Below are 21,147 nucleotides of genomic sequence, written 5' to 3' on the forward strand. Positions count from 1 at the left end.
TGTAAAGATCAAACAAGATAATGAATGTAAATTAGCAGGCTGGGCTTGTTAGGAAGTCTATGATCATTCACTTCACAGCTGAAAGGGACCTTAGAAATCATTTAGTTAAGTCCCCTGATTATAGTGATGAGGAAAGGGCTCAGAGTGGGTAAATGACTTGTATCATAGAGATAGTATCAGAATTTGGATTTACCTTCATGTTTCCTGATTTCAAAGTCTAGGCTTGTGATGGCTAAAAGTTGGATAATGATGGGTCCATAACTATACTCTGAACAAACTCCTTCCCCCAACCCCCCACTCCTGACCCATTTCAATAAGAAACTGAACTTCTCTACCCACAGTCTTAGTTTTCACCAAGGTCAGTTGGATTTCAAAATGTTTTCAGTTGAGCAATTGATTTTTTACCGGTATATAAATCCTTTTATTCTGGGAATGAGATCCTCTGCCCCACCTTTCTAGCCTGTGGGAGGTGGGCACATGGTTTGATGGAAGCTATTCTGCCAGGAGACCATAGGGCTGAGGGGCTTGGGACTCCATAATGAACACTTTGCATATCACCTAGTCCCATCACTTTAGAGAAGACAGTCAGAAATTCAATTGAAGAATAAATTGCCCATTGATGCAAACAGAATCTGGAAGTGGCCTTGGAGGTGATCTAGCTCCCTTCAACCAATCCCTTCATTTTATAGATGAAAAAACAGGTGCTGGGAGGATAATGTTACATACAGAGTTATTGGCATGATGTATTCTCTTTGTAAGAAGTTTTGTTAATGTCTTTTGTTCTCACACCAAAGCCATTTCTGCAATGTAAACATGCTCTCCCTTTCCTCTAGGCTTTCTTTGTAACAAAAAATAATAAAAAAGCAAAACCCATCAGTATATTGGCTGTGTCCAACAGAGCTTGCCACATTCTATATCATGGCCTCTCCTCTCCAGTGGATGGATGGAGGTACATTTCCTTTTCTCTTCTGTGGGACCAAAATTGGTCACTCTCATTATGCCATCTTTGACTTCGTTTTAGTGTTCTTTTAATTTACATCATTATAACCATCGTGTACATTCCTTTCCTAATTCTGCTTACTTCATTCTGCCTCAATTCATACGTCTTCCCATGTTTTTCTGAATTCTTCATATTCATCATTTCTTATAGCATAACGATGGTCATTGTGGAAGTATCCTTGTGAAAGCATAATTGGATAGGATGCCTTAGATACAGTTTACATCTCTTTTCAGGTGAGTATCTTTGGTTTTTGGGGAGGAAGGTTTATGGTACCATTCATCATTAAATGCTCCCATACTCTAGGAAGGGTCAATAACTTGTAGGTCATTTTTTTGGGGGGGGGAAGATTGGGGAGGGTGTATAGACAGAGACTTTATTGGAACTTGGTTGATAACAGTACATACAGACGAGTTATCATCCCCTTGGTCTATGAAGGGCCTAACTACATTCGTTCAGAAAACGAAAGCAGTCATTTCCATCTTCACTACAAAACAATCTCCTCTATCTCATATGGTTCCTCTGCCTTTCTATGGAGCTTTGAAATGCAATGACTTCTGGAGTTCTACTAAAAACCTCACTACAAAGCAGCTAGTGAGGACTTTCTCTTCAATGTGAAATTTTTTTTGGTAAAGGTTAGTTTGCCACTTTACTAATGGTACTAACTATTGCTCCTCCATCTTGGCTTCAACAGATTCTATCTATGTGGTGTTGGGCAAATCACTTTATTTCTGTAAGCGCCAGTTTCCTCTTACAAAATAGGGAATAGAGTACGTATCTCACAGGGGTGCTATGAAAAAGTGGTTTGTATATGTTGAAGTACTACTGAAGTGAAAGTTGTTATTATTAATATCTACCTTTCCCTATACAATGACCTTCACAAATCAGAGCAGATGGCTGCCCTGTTGTTAGTTAGAATTTCGGGGAGTTCTGGTTGCTGCTTTTTCTTCATTCTAGCTTCTTAAAAGTGCATTTTAACCCCATAAATCTTTGGGGGAAATACAGTATCTTCCAGCCTGCCCCCCAGCATTTGGAGGAGTGTTATGTAAACAAATCTATTTTCTGAGAGTTCTCTCTGTGTTTCTTAAGGTACTTGCAGTAGGTGATAATCTACAGAGATATCCTATATCCACAGCAAATGTAGAATACAAAAAGGCTTTATAAAAAAATTGATTTCCTTTTCTCTCCCAAGGAAGATCTACAAAAGGGCCCAGGTCTGAGCCCTGGGAAGTCCTTGAGGTTGCATCCAGAAGTAAGGAAGCCAGTGTCTTCTCCACTGGGAGTCAGAGAGAGAAAGAGAGTGAAAAGGAAAGCAGTCCATCTGGTCCATCCAGTCACTGAGGCTCCATCACGACCCTCCGGAGAATGTTCTTCACTTCTTAATGTAAGTGTAGTTTGTTCTTGTCCCCAGTTTCCTACCTGATCTGAGCGCTCTCCAGCTGTGGTTGGGGTGTGTGTCACAGATGTGGCACCTGAGCTTTTTCAGGGTTAATACCATTCTCATTCCAGACTGATTTTCTAGAAAGAGTGTGGGCTTTGGAGTCAGAGATGCTGAGTTCTAGAGTCAACCTCGTTACTTAAGTGACTTCAGGCAAGTCACTTAAATCTTCTGGACCTTAGTATCATGAAACATGGATGTTGGACTAGATGTCCTCAAAGGTTCTTTTTATCTCCTTATGGCTGTCTCTCCCAACTTTAACTCCTGTGATGCTCATACTCCTCCCATTTCCCACCAACTTTTCCTGGTGTGTGTGATGTGGAGGGAAGGGTGTATAACACAGACATCTAATGGGAAGGTGGTGGATCTGTTGGAATTGGAAGAGTGATGATGGAAATACCTTGTCTTTAGAATACCGTCTCTCTTTCCTTCTCTTCTTTCCCTTCCCTACCTCCTAGTCTTTAGGATTCTTCATTGGCTTTAGACTAGCCTTGGTGCAGAAAGCCTGGATTGGGGTAGACTTGGGGGCTTTAAGAGACCTGTGGAGAAGTGGCCTCTTGCTGGAAGCTAGGATGATTCCTAGGACTCTTTGGAGCAGCTGTATTGAATAATACATTTGGAATTATGAAGATCTGAGTCTGAATCCTGCCTCACGGCTAGTAATCTAAACTTTTCCAACCTCAGTTTCTTCATCTATAAAACAAGATGATAGCACCTACCTCATAGGGCTGTTGTTATAAGGAACAAATGAGATAAAATATGTAAAGCATTTTGGGAACCTTAAAGTGCTATATAAAAAAATGCTATGGTTGTTGTTCCTTAATAAATCTAGAGCTTCTCTTGCTTGAGCTGGGGAATCCATCATATTTGACCTGAAGTTGATCCAATTTCCATTATTCTAGGGAGGTTCCAGATACTCAGGAGTCCCATGATTCAGGGTGATCCTAGAGCTAGACCTGGACTAGACCATCTTGTGCCCCTTTGGTTTGGGCCTGCCCGTACTTAGAGGATTGATTCCTCTAGCACACGTTGATTTCAGTCTTCTTTGAGCTTTCATAGCCCGTAGTTGGGAGGGCAGATGGAAGAAATGATATAATCCTACAACTTGTGTAAATAGTTCTTCATGCATGAAGAACTTTCTTGTCCATTCAACTAGGTTGTCAGCTCTTCAAGGGCAGAGACAATATCATTTGGTTCTTTTCTGACTCTTTTACAGTGCCTAGGACTGAGCTGATGGAAATAGTATATCATTGATAAATAACTTTGTAATGGATGGATGATGGGATTGTAGCTGCTCATATTTATGTAGCGCTTGACAGTTTACAAAACATTGTCCTCCCAACAACCCTGTGAAGGTGATTGTTCAAGTATTATTAGTCCCATTTTATACATGAGGAAATTGAGGCTCAGTGATGTGGAAGTACTTGCCTTAGGGTCACACAGCTAGTGCTCGGGAAGAGTCCAGGATTCAAACTCAGGCTTTTGGACTTAATGCTCAATCCACTCAACCACATGGCCTTCCTTTGGGGTGGGGTGTGTGTGTGTGTGTGTGTGTGTGTGTGTGTGTGTGTGTGTGTGTAACATTCCTCTCCACTTACTATTTTGAAAAACTCCCATTACATCTCCTCTTGGTGAGTATTAATAGTCAAATGTCTGGCAGTGCCTTATGGTTGTGAATGATTTGTAGGGATGTTTTGTGTGTTTTTGGTTCCCTAGTGCTGAGGACCAAGCAGGGCCTTAGTTCTAGCCCTTCATAGTGTACATTTCACGTATTAATAATTCATAGCTGTTTAACCACTAACCAAAAGCTACTGCAGGGTTTCTCTGTTACAGTTGGATTTTTCAAACATTATTTGTCCATGAATCACTCTGCTTTACCTTTCAAAGATGGTCTTTGCAGTCCTTTCTCTCTCCCCTCCCCCCACCCAATATGGCCAGTTACAAGAGTGAATCAGTTGTTGTTGTTTTAAAAATAAACTTAAACCCTTCTTTTTCTTAGAGAAGCAGTGGGGGGTTATTGGATAGAATGCTGGACTTAGGGTCAGGAAGACTGGATTTCCAATCTGGCTCTGAAACTCACTAGCATTTTGAAGGTAACCAAGTCATTTAATCTCTCTGTGATCTTTAAGCAGCTCTAGAAAACTATGTTATAGACATGTGGCTATCTACACTGGCAAAGAGAGTTTCTAAACCAAGACGTGCTTTTTTTTAAAAGGATTAACAAAATTCAAGTCTATGCCATAGACCAACAGGTCACATCATAGATCTCACCCAAGATTCCCCTTTTTCTGAGGTTGGAAGATCAGACTTTGGCTTTAGAGAATAAATCCATTAAAGTCTCCTATTCAGTCATTTTGAGGCTAGGGTTTATTTACCTTAGCTTTCTTAGTTTTTATTATCATAGGATCATAAGATTGTGGGACCAGAAAGGACTTTAAATAATCATCCAGATCGACCATTTCATTTTACAAACGAGAAAACTGAGTCACAGAGGGGAGAAGTGATTGGCTTGGGGTAATAAATAGTAAAGTAGAAAGATAATAAGTGACTGGCTGATATTTAAATCTATTCACGTGGTATGGATGCTGAAGCTTGTAAACGTAAGACGAAGGGCTGAACCAGAGCATGGAGCTAATGTTTATAAAACCAGGCAGAAAAGCCCCAGAGAACTCTTCTTTTCCCTTTTCCCTTTAGTCTCCTTTCTTATTGCTCATTCTCAAAATGTCTCTTGCAAAGTTATCGGAGGTCTCAGAGGAGCACCACTGTCAATCTTAATTAGTCCTTTAAAAGGAAAAGATTGTTTTCAACTGTCAATCGGTTATCTTTCATTTATTGGGAGCTGTCTTCTTAAAAGCCAGCAGCAAGTAGATTAGAAATGCTCTCTTTCCCATGAAAGGGCTTTAAGAGTTTTTTGGATTGGACTTTCTGGCTTTGAAGTTTCCGGCAGGGAAATATTATAAAACAAGCTTGGCCTGGGGTGGTGACAGCCTTGTGTGTTTTGACAGCCTTAGGGGGATGTTGGAATTGTAACCAGTTATTGGGGACAGAGATATGGTTCTCTGCTCATTGTAAAATGGGCTGTGGTGGAGATGATAATGAGACATTGGGATCAAGTTGCTGAACAAGCCCCAACATCAGAGATTTTTGAACTTCTACTGGCTAGGCTATTGTTTAGAGAAGACATGATCAGAATCCAGAACCCACTATTCAGAGAACAGAGAGTTACTCTGGGTGTATTGTTTCAGTTAGAAAGAAGGAATAGAACAGAGACTGAGGTAAGGAGACAAAGATGAAGTCCCAATAAATACTGGGAATAATAGATGGGTGAAATTCTGCAAAACGGTTCTTAAGGATGTATGAACACTCTTGTTAAATGGGACAGACCAGATCAGATGATTCATGATTCATGGCGTGGTGTAGTAGATAAAACATTTGGCTTGGAATCAGGAAGGCTTACGTTCACGAGTTCAAATCTGGTCCCAGACACTTACTAGCCATGTGACCCTGGGTGAATCACTTCATCCCGTTTGCCTCAGTTTCCTCATCTGTAAAATGAGCTGGAGAAGGAAATGGCAAACCACTCTGATCTCCTTGCCAAGAAAACCCCAAATGGGATCAAAAAAGGTTGGACGTGACTGTCATGACTGAATAACAACAACAAGGGTGGGGTGAAGAATCTTAAGTCTGAACATGGTTTTAGTTGATGACACTGATAAGCTGGGGCAGGTCCAAAGGACAGGGATCGGAATGGTGGAAGGCCTTGAGGTCATATCTTATGAGGATCAGTTCAGTGAATAGAAAATGTTTAGCCTGGGTAGCACAGGTAAGGCTTGGGGTTCAGGGCTGGGGCAGGAAGGGGAGAGACAGGATGATCATAGCTCTCATCAAGTATTTGAAGGGCTATCATGGGGAAATAGGATTAGACTTGTTTTGTTTGGCCTCGGAGGGCAGAGGTATAATGGGAAATTGAAAAGATATATATTTAAGCCTATTAGGAAAACAACTTCCTAACATTTAGAAAGGTCTGTCCTGGTCGCGGTTCCACTCAAAGCCTGAGGGTTAGGATAGGAAATTCCATTAATCAAAGCATATTTAGTAAGCACCAGGTAAAAGCAATCTATACAGCGACAATGGCTATTCACAAGGGAGTTCCCATGTCCCTCAGGAGATCCCAACCAGAATCATCTCTATATACTTCTTGCTCAAATCCACTTGGGGGTAAAAACTAACTCAAACTGCTCCAGTAGCAGTCTGGGGCACAACAACCTTGGTTGTGGTGTAGGAGTATGGAGGCTAACTTAAGCCACTCCAGTTGTACTAGTATCCTGGTCTACAACACTATCAACAAGTGAAATGGATGGCCTCAAGAGGCGGAGGAATGCCTTCCTTAAAGATATCCAACAGAGAATGGATGACCACTTGTTGGAGATGTTGTAGTGGGGGGTCCTTTGTATTGAGGTGGGCTAGATGGTGGCCGAGGTCCCTTCCAGCTATCAAACTGTGATTTTGTGATTCATCTAGAAATTTCTTCTGCAATCATGATGAGACAGAAATGAGAGATGCCAAAAAAGAAATAAAGTAGGACAGTTTATCAAGTTCAAGTCAGTGTATTTCATCAAGAATCAGTCTATACAGTCTGTGAGGTAGAATACAGGGCTAAGGTCCTCAGAGGACAAAGAATTTCAATCATTTTGCCAGCTTCTGATCAAAGAGTCATGAAAAAAAGTCACCATGATCACAGGAGAGTCAAGAATTATTACTTGAAGTTGTCTGCAATTTTTTTTATTTTTTGGGCAGGGCAATTGGGGTTAAGTGACTTGCCCAAGGCCACACAGCTAGTACACGTGTCAAGTGTCTGAGGCCAGATTTGAATACTCAGGTCCTCCTGACTCCAGGGCCGGTGTTCTACTCACTGCACCACCTAGCTGCCCCTAAGTTGTCTACTTTTCAATCTATCATGCATATGATGAGCTTCAGCTGCTACTAACAAAATGACCTAGGCCCAGATAAGCTGGAATTTCATAGAAAAGAGATCAGAGATATATTCCCTTCTGTTCTTCAGAAATTGACCTTTCTGTAACTTTACAGTATTTCAGAGTAGGAAGGAACCTTATTGGCCTTCAAATCTTATCCATATCTGGAAAAAAAAACCACTCTACAACACACTGGACAAGTGGCCATCTAGGTTTTGCCCGGATTGTTGGGAAGTTCTTCCTCATGACAAGACTGCAACTGCCTCTTGCACCTTTTATCCTGGTTCTGTCTTTTAGTTCAGACATCTGGGGCCAAACAGCAGCTTCTTACCTCTAATACTAGACCATTGTCTTCTTTCTTGGGACTTCTATGAGCCTCAGTTTTCTTATCTGTAAAATGGAGATCAATACCACCTACCCCATGGAGATTTGTTTTGGAAATCGAATGAGATAATATATGTCAAGTACTGTTTTAACCTTAGTGTGTTATATACATGTGAGCTGTTTTTCTTATGCTTATTTTTACCTTGCCTTGCTTTTATCCTTGCTCCATCACCTCTGGTGGTTCATTCTGCCTGATAATGATAATGATAATAAATAATAATACCACTTTAGTATATATAAGATCATAGGATTATAGATCTAGAACTGGGAGGGAGCTCAGACGTTATTGAGTCAAATCCTCTCATTTGACAGATAGGGAAACTGAGGCCTTGAGAGTTTAATTGAATTGCTCATGATCACATAGCTAGTAAGTCTCTGAGGTGGGATCTGAATTCAGATCTTCCCAACTTCCCATTCAGAACCCCATCCACTGTACCACACTGCCCTAGAGGGATGTAATTCTACCTCCATCAGGAACTGCTATAGGAGATAATTAGGCTTCCCCCCACCCCTCTGGCTTATAGTGCAAATTGTACTTATTGTAGATTACCTTGTTACTAACGGATCACAAACAGGGCTTTGATGCTAGGTGCTGACATCTGAAATGGGGTGGCAGAAGCGGTGAATACAGAATCTCTGCATCTCACCTTTCAGAGCTTTCCCCTCCCATGCTTCTGTGTGATGCAGTCATTCCCAATGACAGTCTCCATGTTGCCCCCTTTCCGAGGGCCTATCTCTGCTCCTCAAACCATAACTCTGAAAGATAGGCTGCCCTCTCTCCCAACCCACACCCATAGTCACGTTGTTATCTGCACTGCTACCCTTTCTACCAGTCAGACTCTTCTTTGTACCGTCATGCTCACTTCCCCCTAACTCCATCAGATTGCCCTCTATGCTACCGTGACCACCATTTTCACTCTACCAGCCACCTATTCCCCTGAAATTGGTTTTGTCCTGGATGAAAAATTCCGGATTATAGCCCTGTCCATAGACTAATGGAAGTAGTCCCAGGAGAGCCTGTCATCCCTGGAAATTGCCAGTGGCCTGACAAAAGGGGAATGTGATTGGCCTGTTTTACAGAGGTTGCCTTGCTTTGTCCAACCCCTAGCTCTGGAGAAGCCAACTTGGATTATCCTACCTTGGCTCAAACAGATCCAAGGTTGGCCTTAGGCACCAAGCTGACCTAGACGATTCTACCACATGGCCTGTGAGTCCATTCCCCATTCACCCCCTTCAAAGAAATGTTGAAGGAACCTATCATTTCATGAGTCTGTCCCTTACCCACAAGGATGAAGGGGCAAACGGTAACAATTGCTTCCATTCACTGTTTGCATTAAGTTTGCCCAAGGATGGGGGCATTCCATGGGAAGAGGAATATTTGGAAGAATGGAAAAGATGGGAGGAAGCCTCATCTGGGTTGGGTGGAGCCTGGATTTTCCTCTTGTAATAGCAGCCCCTGCCTCTACCTCCCCCTCCCTGAGATGACGGCCAGACTCAGACAGTGGTGTGGGTCTGGAGTCCCTCTCTTAATTCCCCCGGAGAATCCCACCGCCTGTCTCTCATTTGGGGTTTCTGAATTATAAAATGATGGCACACTCAAGCTCCAAGAATAACCGGGCACACAGACAGAAGGCAGCCATTGTGTAACTGGGGCCAAGCAATAGTTATTAAGAAAGGGAGCCTTCTCTGAAGCATCTGTTCCACAAATGTAAGGCCATTAGGGGTGGGGAGGGGCTTGGGGGAGGGGAGGGGAGGCTCCATGAGGGGCAGTAGCTTGAGGTTTCATGCACATTACAGGATAGTATCCAGGCCTGGCAATCTGAAAACCTGGCTTGGAGTCCTGGATCTACTGAACACTAGCTGTGAGACCTTGTGGTTGAGATGCTTCACAACTCTCTTGGCTCTAATTCCTTCATCTTCAAAATGAACCATTTGGAATAGATGATCTTTATGGTTCTTTTCAGCTCTGACATTCTATGACCTCATCTCTGGGTCGACCAGAGCAGAGGCAAAGTGGCGCATGCTCCGTGATGTTTATCAGGGCATACCAAAGGGACCTGGACCTCTTCTTCCTTTATTTCTCTATTGCACATAGTAGGTGCTCATTAAATGTTTTTTCATTCATTCATTCATTTCCTCATCATTACTAGGCTCAAGCATAATAAATGTAGAAGTATTTTATAAATTGAAATGTGTTATTATGATTTCAGAGGCTTCTAGTTGGAGAGTGTATGGGTTGAGATTCCTTTCTAGTTCCCTTCTCCAAAACATCCTCACGGAAGTGTTTAGCACAGAGCCTGGCATGTAATAAGGACACACATAACAAGACACGATTTTTGATTGCTTGATCACTGGGATCTCTGTGGCCCTTGGGTTTTCTTGTCCAAAGATTTGGGCCTGAGATCCCGTAGGCATGAAATCAGCTATAGGTGGTCAGATTTACTTGACTATGGACTGGGTTGTGAGTTTGACAGTAAGAGGGAAAAGAGAATGGAAGGGAGCGCACGTTTATTAATTGTCTTCTATGTGCCAGACACTGTGCTAAGTGCTTCACAAATATTATCTCATCTGATCCTCATAACAGCCCTGTTAGGTGATTTCATCTCCATTTTTCAGTTGAGGCAGTCAGAGGTTGAGTGACATGATTAATAAATTTCTTAGGCTAAATTTGAACTCAGATATTCCTGGCTTCAGGTACAGCACTCTATCCATTGTACCACCTTGCTAGGATTGTTACCACATCTCACCTGTTTTATTATTTATATCTTCTTGCCAGACTTCTAGGTGACTCTTGTTCTTGTCAGACAGCTAGTGGACAGAGCTCTAGACCTAGGAGTCAGGAAGACCTGAGTTCAAATCTGACCTTTGTGATCCTGGACAAGTCATTTAACCTCTGTTTGCCTTAATCCACTGGAGAAGGAAATGGCGAACCACTCCAGTATCTTTGCTAAGAAAACCCCATGGACATTATTGGCATGTATGGTCCACAGGGTCATGAAGAGTTGCACACAACTGAACAATAACAATATTATTGCCCTTTCCTCTCTCCTTCATGCTTCTTCTGCCCAGGAGAGCCAGGAAGACAAGAACATGGAATTCCTTGAACAAATTCTACTGCCAGATACAGCCCAGGGTCCTGTATCTGAATAGTTTTGGCTTAATTCCAGCTTAGATAACATGAAAACTGGCATAATTTGAGGAAATATGTCCGGACTTTTTCTGGCTTGGAAGGAGCTGGAGAGCTGGGCATAGTGGGAGAGCCACCTTGCTGTGTCATACAGACCAACTACAATGATAATTCCTCATCTGGGGCGGAGAGGAGTAGAGATGCTTTTGTAAGAGAGTGGGCACAATAAAACAATCTAGATAAATTACAAACATAATTCTGGAGTGGGTTGGGGTGGGATGAAGAGAGCTCTAAGAAGACAGAGAAGATCAGGGACCTAGAACAAGGAAAAGGAAGCGCAGAGTAATCAATCAAACAACCACAGTCAGCCGATAGAATTTCTCAATCAAGTTTCACAAGGTCACTTTCTTGCCCCAAAGCTTCATTGTTTCACCATTACCTTTTAAAAAAATCAATTAATTTTATTTTTAATTTATGGAATATGATATGCATTTTCATAACATAGTATAATAAAAAAGATGATCACACATAAAACTGCAAATATATTATGTACAACTTGATATTCCTTTAAAATATATACTTTACTATTACCTTAAATAATGAAATTCAAACAATCTAAGATTTAAGGCCCTCCACAATATGGTTCTTCTAATCTACCTCTTCAGTTATATTTTATTTATTCCTATGCCCATTCATTATGTTCCAGTTAAAGTAAGCTAGCTGTTTCTCCCTCATTCTGTGCTTTCCTGTTCACACAAGTTTGTAACATGGTTCCTCTTCACACAAGTCTGTAACATAGTTCCTCCTCATCTCTACTTAAACTTATTTTCTTCCTTCAAGGTTCAGCCTAGGTGTCAGGTTTTCCGTGAAAGCTTCTCTCGCTGCCCTAAATGGAAGTGGTCTCTCCCTCTTCAAATATCCTAACAGAGCTTGTTTTGATCTCTTTTTTGAACCTGTCAATCAATCATTCAATAACCATTTATTAAGGGCCTCCAGTGTTCCAGACATTGTGCTAAGCACCCATCATATGATGTCATATATATTTATCTGTGTATCTGTCATATTCCTTCACCCCTCTTTTTTAGACCATAAGCAACAATCTATACAAGAGAAGCAAAGTGGATGAAGAAGACATTGGCCAGAGTATAACATATAATTCAGCAGGTAGCCTAGTGAGTTGGCCCATCAGCACATATATATGTGTCTTGGACACATGCCACAGATAGACATTGGGCTTAACTATGCACATAATAGGCAAGAAACATTTGTTGAATTGAATCAACAAATATTTGAGCACCAGCAGTATGCAAGACACTGTGTTTACGAGCAAATATCAAACATCACCCCTGACCTCAAGATGCTTACAATCTTGTTAGGGAGATCCCTAAGGACCTTTCTTAGCTTTAAGATTTTATGATTCTGTGATTTGGGGAACCTTCCATAGAGTCACTGTCACTTTAAGTTATGGCACAGTAGATAGAACACTATACTTAGAGCCAGAAAAGATGGGTTCGAGTTCCAACTTCTTTAGTTACTAGCCATGGTACCTTGAACAACTAACTGCTCCACTTTAGGCCTCAGTTTGTACATCTGTAACATTAGGGAGTTTGACTGGATGATTTCTAAGTTTTAACAATATGTGTATTGACAAATTTAGGATAGGGTTCCTGTTTCAGGATGCCACAGTCTTTGGAGGTAATCTACTTTATTTGTTTAAGCCTTCCCATTCTGGAGGCCTTCCTTTATTTTTGTTTTGGTGTCAGTGATAAAAAAAATTCTGAAATTTTAAAGTGCTTGGCAAACAAACACAGAGGGAACATTGGACCTAAGCAAAGATGTGACTTAGGCCAATTTCCTTATCATGATCTGCCCCTTCCCATCAGCCCCTGCCTTTCTGTTTTGAATGGACAAAAAAAGCATTACTTAAGTACTCACTATGTGCTAAGCACTGTGCTAAGTGCTGGGAATATAACTACAGAAGTGAGAAAGTCTTTGGCCTCAAGGAACTTATATTATAAGAAGGCAAAGGCAAGGGAAGGGAGGTTTGTTTGTTTTTGGAGGGGGGAAGTCAGGGCAGTTGGGGTTAAGTGACTTGCCCAAGGTCACACAGCTAGTGTGTCTGAGGCCGGATTTGAATTCTGGTCCTCCTGACTCCAGGGCTGGTGCTATACTCACTGCACCACCTAACTGCCCCATGGGAAGAAGGTTTTGATATAGGAAGACACAAAGCTTATGAATAGAACAATAGGGCAGGCAGTTGACATGCCTTTTCCAGAGAAAATATTGGTGTTGGTTTGATTATAGTTCTTAGAGCAAGAGGTAGAAAAGGAGTAGGTGTTGGACTAAAGACGCACAAAATGATACACTAGAAAATGACCAAGATGGTGACCTGGGATCAACCTGGTTCCAGGAAGTACAGAGCTGAGTAGCTTAAGTCTTCCAGGGCATAGTCCCTGTAGATTCAGCTTAAAGGATGGAATAGCGGCAGTAGTAGAGTAGGAATGGCTAAGATGAAGAAATATGGTCCAAGGAGAATTCTTTACCTTGAATTCTTCTAATAGAATCATAGAAAAGTACTTAAAAGTCACTTAGTCCAAACCTATCTTGAACCATGTCTCCCATCATGTTGCCCCCTAATTGCCCAGGGCCCCTCACTTTGGAGCCCCGCCCAAGTTTATCCTCCTTGGGCAACGGCCCCTGTCTTGGTCCTGTCATGTGAAAAGGGGGAGTAGAATTGTTTTGCTTGGCCCCAGACTGCCAAACTAGGGCCAGTGTCAGATTTGTCTGCCTATACCATAGGCCCCAGAGGAGGGAGATTTCAGTGCAATGCAAGAGTAACACCTATTTTATTAAGCTCTCCTACAAAGACTACAGATACTGTTACTGCATATTTAAGCTCCAAATGGAATGTTGGAGAAAAAGAGGTTTGACACTGACATTTGGGGGAGTCATAGCTGCGACAATCACTTCATGAGGTGCTTATCCCTATGGCATCTAGGAGAGTGTGTGTTTTATCTTTGATCTGTGAAGATCTGTGAGATAAACTGTGGGAAAGAAAGAAGGTGAGGGGAAACTTCTTTCTTGTGAGATATGTCTTAACTGTTATGTTATAATAAAGAATTACAAAGAACATTCTATGAGGAGTATGTAAGCAATTGGCAAGTTACAATGTATTCTGGAAAGTTTGCTTCCTGTGAGGGCTGAAGAGAACACAATGAAAAAAGAAAGAATAATGTAACTTATTTTCTGAGAGAATGAATTTAATTCTTGTCTTGAGGAGAAATATAAAGAGGACTCTTGAGAAATTTTAATCAGTATCTGGAGTAAACTGAATGATGAAATTGTTTCTGGAAGAGAAGAGAAGCCAGTGGAGGCTTTGAGGGGGCTATGGCTGTGATATTTCTCATAGGCAAAGTAATGTAAATAATCATCCCTGTTTTTGTTTTGTTATTGATTCCTTTTATGAATAAATTGTATATTTAGTATTTTTTTCTATTTACTCAATAACAGGAGATTAAGATATTTTATGTATTTATGTTTATAGCTAATACTAGGAAAGGAAGTCTCTTTTGGTCTATTTAATAAATAATATATAATGAACTGGGATGGAAGCTTCAAACAACTGATTAATTAATAATAAAGAGGTCACATTCTACTAATTTAAAAAACCCTTTCAAACATACCCTTGGATTTCTGTGGAGCTTAGGATAAGATTAAATGTGGAAAGGAATCAAGTGTGAGGTTGAGAAGCGACTGACAAGCGAATGGAGTTAATGCCTTTAATACGTGGGGGGGGGGCCCATCTGGAATTTTTGATTTTTTTCTGCCTTTTTCATAGCTATTTTCTTATAGAATCTAAATGCAAAGTGTCTGGCAATGCAGACAATTAATAGCATTAATTGTCTTTTTTACTGTCTTATTTGACTCATATTGGCTATTACTTCATTATAGAATGAATAGTATTGATTAATTTAGAATAATTTGATAAATATAAATTTGTGTTATTATTATTTTTAAAAATGGAAACTAGTATGTTTAACAGGTATTATAATGTTTTAGATTGGAAATTCATGGGGGTCTCCTAAATTTAGGATATTTAAAGACATTGTAAATGAAAAGAAAGTACCAATAAAAATTGGGAGATTGCAAGGTTACTTATAGTTATGTTAGACCTGGAGAGTCAACTCAGTCAATATTTTGTGAGTTATCCATTCTCTTGGATCATTCAAAAATACCAAATACTTTAACAGGAGGGAACAATACCTGGGAAATTATTTACACACCACCTACTGAGGAAGAAAATTGACCTAGATGAAATAGAAGCAGTCATTAGGTGTCCATGTTCAAAGAACCTATGAGATTTAAGAATTTTTCTAGGATTTGGATATTGCTACTGTGAATTTATAAGGAATTATATTTCTATTGCTAAACCATTGAATAATCTTACTCATAGATAAATGACTGAAGAGAAACAAAACATAAGATCAAGAAAGGTCAATACAAATGTTTTAAAGTCATTTGGAGACTGTTGGAGAAATAAATGTAAAGCAGCTTTTAAAGATCTGAGCTATAGTCTCATATTAGCACCAGCATTAGTCCCTATAGATCCATTCAAGCTCTTTGTTTTATATACAGATGCAAGCCTGAGAGGTTAAGGAGCAGCATGATACTAAGAATGATGGTCATCAAGAGATGATTGCCTTTGCCAGTAGATGACTTAGGTACAGTGAGACTCACTGTCCTGTTTATGAACTGAAAAATTCTTGGCTTTGAAATAGGCTGTCAGTGAAAAAATTAAAAGACTTTCTGTGGAGGTAAATTTCAAATGTTTACTAATAACAATATCCTGACGTATTTTGACTAATTTAAAAACAAGGGTAGTAACATTGGCCAGTTATGAATTTAGAATATACCAATGGCTACAGAAAACTAAAGTAGATGCCAATACTTTTTCTTGAAGGCATACAAACTATAGGAATAGTAGAAAGACCAGAATTTAAGAATACCATATGGACCAAGCTGTACCAACTGATGCAGTACATTTTTTTAATCCATAAAGAGAGATAGAATGATGAAATTTTTATTTGAAAGTATACATATACACACATATATATATACATATGCACACATACATATTTGCATCAATTGTTGCCTGGACCTTCTAGTGGTAATACCCAAGAAAGGAGTGAAAGCTACATGTGGTATCCAAAGAGCAGAGTTAACATCAAATGGAAACATAGCTAAAAATGAAAATTTTACCAGAAAGCATGTCAGCAGTGTATGTTAATGAACCTTTATTCATTAAAATGACCCACTTGTGTGTGGATAATTGGTGGAGAGAGAAAGCAAATATTTGATGGACCACAAGAAGTAACACAAGTTAAGAAGTATTAATGCTAAAGGACTCATTATAGTCCCCAGAAAGTACTCTACCATCGAGACAATGGCAGACATTAGAGTTGTGCATTGGAATACTGGATAGGATTACTATAATTCTCACATGTGCTGTTAGGAAGGAGTTACATGATAAGCAAAAACAAATATTATGTTCATTAAAGCTCTGTAAGATGACATTGGAATATGGGTCAAGAGAGAACAGAAGAACTGATAAGGAACAGATTTTACTAACCCAAGATGACTGCTGGTGTCACTAAGTGATTTGTGCTTGTGTTCATCCAAAGAAAAGCACTACCAGCTAATGTAGAATATTTGGAGAATATAACCATATAACCATATAACTTTGGAAACTGTCTGTCTTAACTTTTATCACTGGAAGGGCACAGTAAGAGCATAAGTCATGTTTTAGTAGTAAAAAGTTTTAATGGTTGTTAAAAATATTGTGGGCGGGGTACAGTTCAGTGTGTAGCTTCTCTGCAAGACTTCATTCTGATCTAGATTGAGACTTAGAATGCAAATTACTTAAAGAAATGTTAGTTTTGGTAGGTATTAAGAACTCAAGGATGATACCTTCTTTCCCTTCCTCAAGTAGAACCAGCACCTGAGAGTTTCTTTTTTAAATTTTAAAATTTTTTTTTTGGAGGGGGGAAGTCAGGGCAGTTGGGGTTAAGTGACTTGCCCAAGGTCACACAGCTAGTGTGTCAAATGTCTGAGGCCAGATTTAAAATCAGGTCCTCCTGACTCTAGGGCCAGTGTTCTACTCACTGCGCAACCTAGCTGCCCCCACCTGAGAGGTTCAATTGAGCATTGATGAGTTTGTCGGGAATGCTAGATCCTGAAAAGAAATCTCAATGAAGTCAATATGTGTCATTTCTAGTTCACGTATAAAAATCCACCAGAAATTAGTATCATTTAGCAGAAATTGTGCCATAGGTTTTATACCATGTTTTTTTAATGATGGGGCATGAACCACACCTACCAATTGGCATGCTTTGAAGTCTTGGAGGATGAAAAGGAAGTAACTACTCACAATCAACTCATTTTTTATTTTTGGTCCAGAGAGAATTTGAAGAAAGCATTCCAACTAGCTATGACTTCAGCTCAGAAAAATTCTAACAGAAATGAACAATTTTCCAAGTTAATTATCCAGGATTATATGAAGGTGATAGTTTTACTGAAAGACTTGGGATTCAGGGAACTCACAAATTAGCTGATAGATGGAGACACACAAATTTTCAAGTTGTTGAGAGACTGGATAACTTGCCAATGTATAAAATAACATCAGAAAGCGATGGTAGCGGGGTATGCCTATAAAAACAATTCATAGAAACTTGCTATTGAGAAGCTGAGGAATAAATGGAAAGTAAGGAGCAGTTAGTTAAGGGGATTTCAAGAAGAAGAGGTCATTTAGCAGTTATATTTAGCCCATTAGCTACATAAGGAGGAACGTCTTACAGTTAGAGTGCTTCACAAATGGTTTTCCCAGGAAGTAATTTCCTAATCACTGGCGACCCTCAGGGAGAGGCTGGATGACCACTTGGGATGCTATAGGCAGAATTCATACTTGAGGTCCGTTTTGGACTTATGATCTGAATTCCCTTCCCCTGCTAAAATTTCAGGATCTTGTGACTACTGTCATTGTCTCTCTGCCTCACCCTAGATTCCTTTAAAAAAAGTTTCAATCTTGTGTTCCACTCTACCAAGACTCTGTCTACCTTTTAAAGTGATAGCTAGCTAATCAGATGAACTAATCCATGCTAAAATGTGTCTTAAATATGTGTCTTAAAGTGCTAAGGACTTCTTTTTTCTCTAGCTTGCTAAAATGTGGATTTTTATAGGAGTCTTCTGGAACCAATGCCTTAACCCAAACAAGTGGGTGTGGTGGTAGGAAATACAAGCCATAGCATGTGAGTGGAGGAGGTATGTTGGGCCTTCGGGTACCCCTCCAATGTTATTGCATATGTAGCTTCTTGTCCCATCTCCTTGCCCACAGGCCTTGCCTGACATGAAGTATTCAGCATCCTAGGTGGGTGGGAGGTTATGACCAATATAATTCTGCTTGGAAATAAAAGCCAGTTAATGAATCCAAAAAAAGATAATCAGAAACACACGGTTGGGTGGGGGTGGAGGAGAGAGCAGAAAAGCAACAGGAAGAACAGCAATTAATTCCTTTATTGCAAAACTCCTTCACTTTCCAAAGGACTGGGCAAGGGTACAGAAATCATAACATTACCATAGGCAGGGAGTCTGGCCCTGAGGAAGGAAATTTAAAAAAAATGAAATTCCCCTTGGAAAATCACCTAACTAATGATATCCACAAGGCTAGGAAATATAATTAGTAACCCACATGACCAGAAGACATGGCAGAAAGTAGCCATACTTTCTAAGTGTGCCAAGAGCGAGGGTACTCTTTGCATTAAAGATGGCTCAATGTTATCTCGAAGAATCACAGCGCATGCTCTTCACATTTCAAAAATGAGACTGCATTAGGTTTTAAGTACCATGGCTATAAAAAACAAGTGTCAAGAGATAACAGGTGTGGAAAGTCAGGAGACCATTAGGAGAGAGGGTGACCACAGTGACTCCTGTTTTCTTGGAGTCTGCTCACACTTTCCAAACCAGGGTTTTGTTTATAATCAATTGGACCAGTGTCATTGCTTTTTTCTGCTCTGATAGGAGAAGTTGGTTGGAATAATAGCATCGACTCCATAACTCAGAGTTCTGTAGAGCTTTTAAAGTTAAAGCATTTGTCACATCACAGCTGGTAGGATAGGTAGTACAAGTATTACTCTCTCCATATTACAGATGAGGAACCTGAGGCTCAGAGAGGTTAAGTCAATAAACATTTATTAAGTGCCTACTATATGTCAGGCACTGTGCTAAGCTCTGGGGACACAAAAAGAGACAAAAGACAGTTCCTGCCCTCAAGGAGCTTACAATCTAATGGGGGAAACAACTTGCAAACAAATATGTACAAAGCAAGCTATATACAGGATAAATAGGAAATAATGGACAGAGGGAAGGCTTCCTATAGAAAGTGGTAGTTTCTAGTTGGTAGTTAAAGGAAGCCAGGGAGGTCAATAGTTGAAGCAGAGGAGGGAGAACATTCTAGGCATGAAGGGCAATTAGGAAGAATGCCTTGAGCTGAGAGGTGAAGTATCTTGTTAATGGAACAGCCAGGAGGCCAACATTACTGGATCAAAAAATCAGAGAGATTGGGGCAGGATAGGTAGATAGGAGAATTATTAGCAGAGATAGTAAATAAAATAGATGAGAGCTGCTGAGATCACCAAGTGAAGTGGTATAAAGGAAGAAGAGAAGGGAGCCCAGGACAGAACCCTGAGGGACACCTATGGGTAGAGGGCATGATATGGAAGAGGATCTGGCAAAGGAGAGAGAGAAGGAGTGGTCAGATAGGTAGAAGGAAAACCAGGAGAGAATGATGTTCTGAAAAGCTAGAGAGATATGAGTATCAAGGAGAAGAGAGTGATCAACAGTGTCAAAGACTACAGAGAGGTCAAGAGGAATGAGGGTTGAGAAAAGGCCACTGAATTTGGCAACTAAAGAAATCATTAGGGACATTCAAGAGAGGAATTTTGGGGTGGAATGGTAAGAAAACAGACTAAGAGATTAAGGAGAGAGTGGTAGGACAGAAAGTAGAAGCACTGATTCTAAAAGGCTTTTTTGAGGAGTTTGGCTACAAAGGCCTGACTCTCATGTGGTCATACAGCTAGAAGTATTAGAAATGGGTATTCAAATCTAAATTGCCTGATTCCACATTGAGAATGTTTCTACTATACCATGTTGTCTCTATCGTGGACACAAGGTACACCTTTATTTCTGTATTTCAGAGACCTCCAATTTCTTTGGTGTAAGTATTCCCTTTACCAATGAAGATCTTGGTCCTTCGAATCTCCTTCTAATCTTGGTTGCACTGGCTTTGTTTGTGCAAAACCTTTTTAACTTAATGTAATCAAAACTATCCATTTTGCATTTCCTAATGTCCTCTAGCTCTTTTTGGTCATAAACTCCCCTTCGCCATAGATCTGAAAGGTAAACTATTTCCTTGCTTTCTTAATTTGCTTATATTATCCCTTTATGTCTTAATCATGTACCCATTTTGATTTTATCTTGGTATATGGTGTAAGATCTTGGTCTATACCTAGTTTCTCCCATATTGTTTTCCAGTTTTCCAAGCAATTTTTGTCCAACAGCAAGTTCTTATCACAGAAGCTGGAGTCTTTGGGTTTATCAAACAGCAGATTACTATAGTCATCAACTACTATATCTGGTGTACCTACCCTATTCCAGTGATTCACCACTCTATTTCTTGGCCAGTATCAAATAGTTTTGATGATTGCCACTTTATAATATAATTTTAGATCTGGTATGGCTATGTTCTTCAAATCTCTTAGGTGGTCAGTCAATAAACATTATTAAGCACCTACTATGTGCTAGTCACTGTGCTAGGGATATAAAGAAAGGTAAAAGACACTTTCTCCTCTCAAGGGGCTCATGATCTAATAGGAATAGATAACATATAAACTATGAAGTACAGACAAGTATATACAGGACCAACTGGAAATAATCAACAGAGGGGACATTCTATTTGAGGAAGACAATACATACAAGGGAGCTAAAAATAGGGGGAGGGAATGAGGGGAGAATGGCAGAGAAATCCAGAGAGTCAAGAGCAGAGCAAGGAGAGGAATAAAGGAGTGAGCCTTAATGATGAATCAGGAAAGGCTTCTTGTAGGAAGTGGGATTTATCTGGGCTTTGAAGGAAGCGTGGGAAGCCTGGAGATGGAGATGGTTTGCATCTATCTGTCCA

At 40.1% G+C, this 21,147-nt stretch overlaps 1 protein-coding gene across 1 annotated transcript in view; it reads left to right on the forward strand.

Moving 5' to 3' along the window:
• The window catches only part of DDR2 (discoidin domain receptor tyrosine kinase 2), a 222,683-nt gene that overhangs the window by 27,343 nt on the left and 174,193 nt on the right, over positions 1-21,147 (forward strand). The window contains exon 2 of the mRNA XM_036757661.1: positions 2,190-2,381. The gene's annotated coding sequence lies outside the window, so the exon portion shown is untranslated. The remainder of the gene's footprint in view (positions 1-2,189; positions 2,382-21,147) is intronic.

This window comes from Trichosurus vulpecula, chromosome 4, assembly GCF_011100635.1.
Source record: "Trichosurus vulpecula isolate mTriVul1 chromosome 4, mTriVul1.pri, whole genome shotgun sequence".
Classification (NCBI taxonomy): Eukaryota; Metazoa; Chordata; class Mammalia; order Diprotodontia; family Phalangeridae; genus Trichosurus; species Trichosurus vulpecula.